This window comes from Rhea pennata, chromosome 19, assembly GCF_028389875.1.
Source record: "Rhea pennata isolate bPtePen1 chromosome 19, bPtePen1.pri, whole genome shotgun sequence".
Classification (NCBI taxonomy): Eukaryota; Metazoa; Chordata; class Aves; order Rheiformes; family Rheidae; genus Rhea; species Rhea pennata.
In genome coordinates, this window is record NC_084681.1 from 9,841,106 (window position 1) to 9,849,439 (window position 8,334).

Sequence of the window (8,334 nt, forward strand, 5' to 3'; positions counted from 1 at the left end):
CTCTGGTATATGTATAAATTGATTGAAGTGATTCTTTCCTTCATTCTTCTGCATACTAATTCAGAGTTCTGTTGTTTAATTTTCATTCTTTTTTTTTCTTTTTAATATATTCAGGTCTCTAGGTGCACTGGACTATTGCATTTTCAGATGAATATTCTCCAAATTTTTTCATTTGTTGAATTAACAGGATAAGCAGATCCTTTCCAAGATTCCAAACACTACTTTCACTAGACTTTCACTAGACATATCTCAGTACATTAGATATGTAGAGACTTAAAACTGTTAGTACTTCTCATTGAAGATATTTTCTCAGGATAAAATTGTCCAAATTGTCAAATTTTTCAATTATTCTATAGACCCATCTGCTAACAAACATTATTGATATTCTCTGCTTTGATTGCTTCATAACATAGACTGGGTAATTTTTCATTCATTCATTCCTTTTTCAAAGCAGAAACTTTGTTTATTATTTCCAGTCTATAAAATCTTAGTTGAAAAGTTTCATGCAGAGGTGAAACCACTATAATTCAGGTATATTGTTCCAAAGTTAACACTGTTTCAAAATTTTTCAAATTTCTATTTTTATCTACATTCATCATCTATCTTTTGGATTTTGAGTTGCATTTCTGAGTATATTAAAAATGCCATTTGCATGAGATATTTGCAACCATGGAGGAAAGTTCGATGAAGTTTAACTATTTTGTTAGTTCTTCCTCGAGAAACTGACTTCTTCACTTTCATTGAGTAGAAGATATTTTTAACTTTGAATAATTCTTTAAGGTCTTTTCTGAACCCATTCCTGTTTATCAACCTCCTTATTGAAGTATGACCAGCCTAACAGAAATACTATTACAGTACCACAATACTTCTGTGGTAATGCTTGTTCCACACTATTTCACCATTTATATGTGAAAAATTTGTTTTGTCCTCTTATCCAGCAAAGTCTGAGTTCATAACAGACTCTTGTGTTATCAGCTCTAGCTCATTTTAAAAGTCACAGGCTTGCTAGATGAAATCTCCTGCTATCAGCATGACTGATGGTTTTGTTTCTATCTATAATATCTTTCACTTAATTATGTTAAAATGTATTAGTCGAATAAGACCATTTTGCAAACTGATTAGATAAGTTTTTAAAATGTAATTAATATTCCTTCAGCAGATTTAGCATTGCCTATGCTCTCACATTCTTTTTGCAAAGTAGATTCCTATAGAAATATACAGAAGTCTTACATTAACAAAGCTATCTGTCAACTTACATTGCCTTTTTCTTAAAAAATAAGTATAAAACCCTGCATTTCACAAAAGGAAACTGATTTGGATTCTTGATATTGCCATTTTAAAGGATTTGATGACTATATTCTGTTAGTAGTTTATGTGATTTTTTTTTCTGAAATCAGTGTCACACTAACTCATATCCACTTCTTCAAAGCATATTATCTTCCTTAAATAAGGTAGCTTGTTGACAATTAATAATTTTGAGAGAAATATTTAATTGCCCAAATATTAGACAAAATTAATATGAACAGATAATAAATATGGACAAGAAAAAATGGATAATTGTTTGGTTCAAGAATAGATTTCATCTATGGACAAGTAATTAGAAATTGAGATTTTCTTCTCAGGACTATTCTTCCTAAGCTTATAACTTAATATCTGGAAATGTAGGAAATACTGGTGGGAGAATCCTGGGGAAAATGTAGAAGTCAGTACTTCTAAGATCAGAATCTTTGAGAATCTTGCCTCTGATGGGCAATCCATTCCAAATATTGTACTACATTTATACAGTGGACATAAATATAAGGGATATAGGAATTGCCAACACACCTGTGTAGCAATCCTACTGTAGAGCATCTCTCTCTGTCCCTATAAAATGAATAAATTGGGATCTTACCTTTTGTGAGACCAGATGAACAGCTTGCAGACTGGAAGCTCTGTACTGTAAGATAGAATTAGGAACTTCCTTATTACTGCTGCACAGAATTCCATAGAAAAAAACATAGACTGAAAACATAGATGCCTTGAAAGCAGACTGAAAATCCCAGCTGGTGCTGGCAGTCCCCCATGGAATGAATGCAGTGGTACTTGTGGAATGCAGGGCCAGTTGCCCTCCATCCCCCACCACCCAGTCTAAAGCCTCTAACACTCTTACCTTAGAGAATTCTGAGGAAGGACAAGGCACACTGATCTCAGGAGATTTTTATAGGATCTGATCTGCATACGTAGCAGTTGCCTCCTCCTTCTTAGGTCAAAACATTTTTGGCCATCTCAGCTCCTAGCAGAATTCCCATTCATATTAGAAGTGAATTGGATATAATTAGACGTAACAGGTTTGTGAATCAATCTCCTATAAATAATTTGACAAGAGAGGATGGGAAGAGAGGAAAACAGGAGGTTGTGCTAAAGGTGATGAAAGGGGCTGCATGGACACTGTAATCTATGGGATGCTGACTTGGGTAGAGAAAGAGAGGATAATCCAGTGTATTGTCACAAGGAATATGTAGGAATAAAGAGGTGAAAGAGGAAGCTACTGTGTGGCTACAAATGCTCTGAATCTGCAATGCAGGAAGGCATTAGGGGTCCCACTGACGAGCAGGTTTGTTATCAGAGGAAGGGAATCCCAATACAGGAGGAAGCATCCAAGCAGAAACAGAAATTACAGTCATGAGAATCAAGGGATGATTTGAATGACTAAGCAGCAGAAAGGATTGAGGACAAATTAAGAGAAGTAAGATGGGTGAGTCTATAGACACTGACAAGATATGATACTAGGATTAAGGAGGAGGAAGTAAATAGGGTTGTGATTCCAAAGGGTAACAGCAGGTCACAATGGACAAGAAGACCAAGAAAAGTGTAAAGTAAGAAAAACGAGTCCAGAGTTGGAGATATAAGCCCTTAAGACTGAAGTCACACAGTTAGATCCTGGAAGAAAGGCTCAGGAAGCCACCCTCGTTGTGTTTGGGGCTGAAGGTTTTTTAAGAACAGCACGAACAGAGCTGTGGAGCTGCTGTACTAAAGTTAGACACACATGCCACTGAATGCAAGAGACGTTCTGTCCTAACGTAACAAAGTGGTTCGGAACTACTTTGTGCAGGACAGGTGTGCTAGATGCTGACATAGGGGAAAGAGTGAATAAGAGGAAAGCAACAGCCTTGTCCTGTTCTGAACTGGAAAAGAGAGGGGCAAGCATTGTAACAAGAAGGTGAACCCCACACTAGTATGTAGAGAAGGCCATTTCTGTTGTGCTGATCCCTAGGATGCCCTACCACAGAGATTATCAAGGGAGTTACTCATAGTTCCTGCAATAGCACAGGTAGGGGAGAGGAGAGGGGGGCAGTGGAGCCCTCTAATTAATTTTGAAACACTTTCACACCTATGCAGACCTTGATTTTGTTTCTTTCCTATGTAGCACACTGTCCGCCTCCGCCCTTCCCCCCCCACCAGCACCATCTGCTGGGCCCCACTCCCTCTTAGTGTCACCTACTCAGAGGTCCGGATAGAAAGTGAGGAAATTCCTTCCTCCTCTTCTCTCAGCTGATTGTGTCTCTGTGATGGCACAATAATCCTGGGGGTGGGAAGGAAATTGCAGAGGTCAGCCTCACATTTGCCGTAAATCTATACTACAGAAAAAAAGACTGAAGCCTATAGTTTAACCCTAACAGCCAAATTCTCAGCTGAGTATAAAACACCACTTCTTCCCTGTCTTTAATGAAATTACACTGCCTGAGAATCAGAATCTGCTGTGAAAGTTCAGATAATTCATTGACTCTGAATGTTGCCTCATTTCCCTGGTGCATGCACTTTTGACCTGGATTAAAACTAGCTACAAACAAAAGAAAAACAAGTTTCAGCACACATGGGTTTCTCACAGCTGCATATGATGAGAATAAAGCTGACAGCTTGTTAAAAGTGTTCATTTGTAATATCTTTTTCAAATAGAAAAAGAAAAATATCTACCTTTTTCAAGCCTCAAAATGACATATGAGGAATACTTTTTCAAGATATTTTTAAAAATTACATTGAAATTGAAAATTTTCACACCTTGCAAAATTCTTTTGTTTTTTTTCCTTGCTTTTGTTTGCATTTCTTTTTGCTAGTCAGTATAGCAGAATGCAAAATGACTGTTGGTTTTCTATCTATATTTTCTCTTGATTCTGCGTTTCCTTTTTTACCAGTCTAAGAGAAGCAAGTTTTCCTAATTTTGGAAAACTGTGTAGTAGCCAAAGAAAGCCTGAAACTATGACTTTCTGGGTTAGAAAACTTTAGAAAAGATCCAGGCAAATGAAAGCTGGAGGTCAAGAAGAAAAAGTATGTGTTTCTATGTGTATATGTTTGCGCTTCTAGGCAATTAAATCTTGTATATGATTAATTTCGTTACCTTTGGTGGTAAAAGGAAAAAAAGGGAAAAGTCAAAATTTAAGAATTTTAATTGTGGCAGTTTTTAAAAAAACATTTTTTTCCTCCTCCAAAATGTCAGGAAATCTTTCACTTTAAACGAAAAACAGTTTCATTTTAACCAGGCAGAACAAAAACAGCTATGACTTTCCAAAGCCTTTCAAAAAAGGCAGTTTGGCATTTTTCTGCGTTTTCCTAGGAATTCTTCTAGAGCCTCCCCATCTCCACCAAATACACTTCAACCTCCTTCCATACTACCTCTAGAGATATAGCCCTCCTAGCATATACATGCACTCCCCATTTTTTCAAATCCTTCATCAAAAGCAGCCCTTCACTCCACAACAAACTGTATGTAGACATGTGCAGCATCTACCGCTGAGCTAGATGCCCAAGATCCCCTTATTGCTGATGGAGCTCCAGGCAATGGAGTTCCAAAAAACATTTCCTTCCTTCTAATAATGCTGTCTGTATTGTGAGTTTAGGCACTCAGCCCACTTCTCTGCATATTCGCTTAGTCATAAAGATGCCTAAATACAGACATTTGAGTCTGGAATTGAATCACTCTCACAAGTCGCAACTCAAAACCTAGTACCATACATCTATCCACCACTGAAATCTCCATTTTTCTGTGGCCAATTCATGCTTATACTGCCACCTCCTTCATTCTGAGAGCATTCACTCTGTCACAGTCACTGGTGCTGGAATTGTTACACTTCTACTTAAGAAAGGGAAGGCAGAAGTTGCCCAAGCACAGCAGCACCTACAAATCCTTCTAGAGAGACAATGGTGAAACGGGAACCCTAAGCAGCCTCTCTCACTAGCTCTCAAACTTGTTGAAAGATGGTGGCTTCTTTCTGAAAAAGAAACTATTTCAGGCCATCATAAAGGACAAATTTTGCTCATTAAGAATAATTGCAGAAACTATGAAAACGTATTTTTTTTCTTCTGATTTATAACTAGTTCAGACTTTATCTTTCTAGCAGGTTTGGCTTGGATTAGCAAGGCTGCTTTTCAAGAAGTCAGCAAAGAAAGATTATAATCCCTGATGAATGTCAGAAGGAGAGCAATTTCAGGCAATCACTGGTGAACATTCACTCAACAAAGTACAGCAAACTGAAAGGGCAAAAAGACTATCTTTGTTGTACATTCCAAGAAATTAATAAATGCATATAAAGAATAAAATACTTTATTTCCCCTTTTAGGCATACTCCAGAAGTTATCTGGATTTCTATTCTAATATTTCTATGCCACTGATGCTTTCATATCTTTTCTTTGCACCACTGTGCAACCTCACCCCTGAGGGGTCTGCACTCTGCAGAGGATTGCAGTAGGCAGCGCCTGGAACTAGGCAAGAGCTGGAGGGAGACTCCAGGTGTGAGATATTGCGGACAGGGCAGAGCACAGAGGTGAAAGGTCCTAAGAAATTACTGAGACAGGAAAAGGCACTATCAGAAGCCCCAAAAGAGCTGAATAGACCAAATAAAGGGAGTTTAAAACCAGTTCATAGCTAGCACTTGCTAGTTTACCTCCTTTCACACTTCCTCTGGCAGGGTCCCCTGTTCTTGAGAGCTACCCAGGGTGATGGTCAGCTCCCAAAAGGAAAAGAGCATGTGGGGCCATCATGTTGCCGCTGAAGGGACCAACATCTTGCCCCTCCTGCTGTGGTCAGCACTCTGGCAGGCTTAGGGGAGGGACCCTTGGCTTCTGGCCTCCCTCTGGCATCTACTGTGACTTTCATAGTATAGGAGATGGAAATAATAGACAGCTACAAGAAGAAACTAAAAATATATACATATATATCAGTTCTGTTATGTAAGGCCAAATGAATAAATTCATTACCAGAAAATCTTCCTCATTTCATTCCCTCCTTTCTGAAGAGTGGCTGATACCAAATGCCGTGTAATGTATTAGCAGGGGTTTGTGATGAACTCGTGGAATAACAGGACACAAATTAGTACACTTACAAATCCCGCTGTGGGAGACACTCCACATTGTGTTTTGGGTTGTGTTTAGCGTTACAGCGTCACAAGGAAAACAAGTGTTACTCACGTACAGATTGCCACAACAACCCAAGGGGTTCAACGAGCCTGGAAAAGAGCTAGAAATGCTAAGGTATGGTTGATCATGAACTATCACTACTTAAATGGTCTGAGAAGTGTCTGTTCCTACCTCCAGTTGTCTTCTGCTCCCAAAATCGTATTTGTATGTTTTTTTTAAGAAGATTTAGCATTTGAAAATGTTTTTTACAGTACTTAGGACTTGGAGGACTAGAAAGATATGCAAAAAGGACACACAAAGGTCAGTTAGGAGCTGACAATTCTAATGGGATGGCCAAAGATGCTTAACACTTGCTTTAAATAAACAGCAAGCTTGAGGTAGCTGTTAAAGCTTGTTGCATATGCCAGAAATACCAGCCAAGCCAATCTCTCACTCTTTCTTTGGGGCTCGGCAAAAACAAATTTATCTACCAGTAACAGGAATCCCCCTACAGAAAACCAGCTTCACTTCTAATTTACCAAAGCCCTGAGACACACTGAATCCCACACCCCAAGCCATCCCATTTCCTTAATAAACTGTGCTCAGCAGTTACCCATCTTAAACAATAAATTGTTATACTTTATCTTACATTTGCATTCAACTTGTAGATATTGAACGTTCAGTTCAGCTCAAAATGAAATATTATCTTAGGGGCTAACAAACTATTCTTAGGAAACTAGAAGAGCCTAGTATATGGAAGATGACATTGATCAGGCAAAAGAATTAGCCTGTGAGTAGAAATGGAAGGGAGAAGGGGGAGAAAGAGGAGAAGGAGAGAATGAATTAAATCAGGAACAAAGGCCTGGATGAAAAGAGTAGAGAGAAGGCAGATTTTCAACAAACTTTAGAAAGGTAAATCGGAGGGAAAGAAGAAAGGAAAGGAAAGGATAGGGAGGAAAGGATGGAAGGAAAGGATATATGGGGTTATATAACTATGACAGGACACACAGTGGATTGATAAGAGGCTTCTACTAGTCACATATTCCCGTTAAAACAAAACCAGTCATAATAGTCAGCATTATGCTGGCTTGCAGCTGCCCTTTCCCTCAGTAAACACTATAGACACTATTAAGAAATAACATTATTTCTTAATATTAAAAGTTGCATCTCTAATGAACAAAACTCCATCACCTTTATCTATGGGGTTGGTTAGTGTAAGTTCAAGTGGAACTTCTGTTGTTCACAGAATTCTTAGTTCTACAGTGTGCTCAGGAGGCTGTAGCCCCCCCCCTTTTTTTTTGGCATGAATAAGCTAGTTTTAGAACTGTGGCTTCTACTCACTCTCCTCCTCTGTGAGTTGGCAATCAGTTTGTGCAATGAAATAAAATAGTTTCAGAGAAAGAGACTATCTGTGACTATCTCATGTGGTTGGTTTGATTGCTTCTTTATGGTTGAAAAGTTGAAGTTCAGTGTCCTGAATCAAAGCAGGAATATGAGCTTCTCAGATCCTTGAGATAGTAACATTTTATCAAAAAAATAATGCATTAATTGAAAAAAATTGATTAGCTGCAGGAATCCTCTCACTTTTTTTTTTTTTTTTTGAGTAAGACCTAGTCAAAATAACTTGAAAGAATATAGTCTTAGTTTATCAAAGACAAGTGTTTTCTTCCTGTAAGTTGAGTAGAAAAGACATTTAATGATTATTGTTCTTGATATGATTTTTTTTCTGAATGTAAAGGTAAAAATGTATTGCTGTTCGCTACACTTGACTGTGAACATGTAGTGTGTACATGTACTCAGCAATAATAAAGTATTAGAACAAATAAGTGAAACATGATAACCACTTGCTTATTCTGCACTGTACTATCTTTATTAACTAGACATAAATAATAATTACAGAAGAAAGGAAAAGAGAGGTTCACATTTTGTGCATCTCTCAAGTCCCGTTTTAGCCTCATGGGATCT